Consider the following 2500-nt stretch of genomic DNA (forward strand, 5'->3'; position numbering starts at 1 on the left):
CGGCCCGCGACGCGTCATTCAAATCACTGCCCTATCGGCTACAACTGCTGATGGGTGGGATTAGAGGCCTGCCATGGTGGTGAGGGGCGGCGAGGACCGTGAAAGCTAGAGTTTTTCAGAGGCTGCCGGGAAAAAGGCCCCTCGGGTGGCGGGGTGCGAGGACCAGGCGCGTCATTCAATTCTCTTCCCTATCAACTTGGCTCCCGTTGGCGGGATTGGAGGCCTACTGTTTGTTACAGGGCTAAAATCGTCAGGGGAAGAGCTGACGAAACAATGCTGGTTTGGATGCAGGGGGTAGTGTTGGAATCGGCAGCGCGGACAAAATCGGCAAAGTCGACAAAAAAGACTGTTGGTCTGGACATCGGGGCAGCGGCAGCCATGCCGACAGGGGGGGGAAATCGGCAGCGCAGATTTGTGCAGCTGCAGGTTCGTCGGGGAAATCGGCAGCGCAGATTTTTCGATGAACATGGGCTGGAAGATGGACTGTCCAGGCCAGGCAGGGAAATTCGTCAAGGGGACACGCTGACGAAACAGCGCTGGTTCAGGCACGGCGGGCAGTGTTGGAATCGGCAGCGCCGACGAAATCGGCAAAGTCGGCAGAATCGGCAGCGGGTGCTGGCGATGAGTCTGGACGATTTATAGTCCAGGGCTTGATGGAAAAGACTGTTGGTCCAGACAATGGGGCAGTGGCAGCGCGGATTTGTGCAGCTGCAGGTTCGTCGGGGAAAATCGGCAGCGCAGATTTTTCGACGAACAGGGGCTGGGCGCTGGACTGGCCGGGCCAGGCAGGAAAATTCGTCAGGGGGCCACGCTGACGAAAACAGGGGCTGCGGAGTGGAAAATCGGCAGCGCAGATTTTTCGACGAACAGGGGCTGGACCGGCCGGGCCAGGCAGGAAAATTCGTCAGGGGGGCACGCTGACGAAAAGAGGGGCTGCCGCGTGGAAAATCGGCAGCGCAGATTTTTCGACGAACATTCGTCAGGGGGGCACGCTGACGAAAAGAGGGGCTGCCGCGTGGAAAATCGGCAGCGCAGATTTTTCGACGAACATTCGTCAGGGGGGCACGCTGAGGAAAACAGGGGCTGCCGCGTGGAAAATCGGCAGCGCAGATTTTTCGACGAACAGGGGCTGGACCGGCCGGGCCAGGCAGGAAAATTCGTCAGGGGGGCACGCTGACGAAAAGAGGGGCTGCCGCGTGGAAAATCGGCAGCGCAGATTTTTCGAAGAACAGGGGCTGGACTGGCCGGGCCAGGCAGGAAAATTCGTCAGGGGGGCACGCTGACGAAAAGAGGGGCTGCCGCGTGGAAAATCGGCAGCGCAGATTTTTCGACGAACAGGGGCTGGACGCTGGACTGGGCCAGGCAGGAAAATTCGTCAGGGGGGCACGCTGACGAAAAGAGGGGCTGCCGCGTGGAAAATCGGCAGCGCAGATTTTTCGACGAACATTCGTCAGGGGGGCACGCTGACGAAAAGAGGGGCTGCCGCGTGGAAAATCGGCAGCGCAGATTTTTCGACGAACATTCGTCAGGGGGGCACGCTGAGGAAAACAGGGGCTGCCGCGTGGAAAATCGGCAGCGCAGATTTTTCGACGAACAGGGGCTGGATGCTGGACCGGCCGGGCCAGGCAGGAAAATTCGTCAGGGGGGCACGCTGACGAAAAGAGGGGCTGCCGCGTGGAAAATCGGCAGCGCAGATTTTTCGACGAACAGGGGCTGGACTGGCCGGGCCAGGCAGGAAAATTCGTCAGGGGGGCACGCTGACGAAAAGAGGGGCTGCCGCGTGGAAAATCGGCAGCGCAGATTTTTCGACGAACAGGGGCTGGACGCTGGACTGGGCCAGGCAGGAAAATTCGTCAGGGGGGCACGCTGACGAAAAGAGGGGCTGCCGCGTGGAAAATCGGCAGCGCAGATTTTTCGACGAACATTCGTCAGGGGGGCACGCTGACGAAAAGAGGGGCTGCCGCGTGGAAAATCGGCAGCGCAGATTTTTCGACTAACATTCGTCAGGGGGGCACGCTGAGGAAAACAGGGGCTGCCGCGTGGAAAATCGGCAGCGCAGATTTTTCGACGAACAGGGGCTGGATGCTGGACCGGCCGGGCCAGGCAGGAAAATTCGTCAGGGGGGCACGCTGACGAAAAGAGGGGCTGCCGCGTGGAAAATCGGCAGCGCAGATTTTTCGACGAACAGGGGCTGGACTGGCCGGGCCAGGCAGGAAAATTCGTCAGGGGGGCACGCTGACGAAAAGAGGGGCTGCCGCGTGGAAAATCGGCAGCGCAGATTTTTCGACGAACAGGGGCTGGACGCTGGACTGGGCCAGGCAGGAAAATTCGTCAGGGGGGCACGCTGACGAAAACAGGGGCTGCCGCGTGGAATGGCAGCCTACACGCAGATGCGAATTCGGCAGCGCACGATGGCTTGAGCAGGTCATGGGTTCGACTTGGCGCGATCTGAAACCTGGACGAGGGACTGTCGACGCTGGACGAGCCAGCGCGGTGGCCT

Source organism: Populus nigra, chromosome 2 (assembly GCF_951802175.1).
Source record: "Populus nigra chromosome 2, ddPopNigr1.1, whole genome shotgun sequence".
In the NCBI taxonomy this organism is placed as follows: domain Eukaryota; kingdom Viridiplantae; phylum Streptophyta; class Magnoliopsida; order Malpighiales; family Salicaceae; genus Populus; species Populus nigra.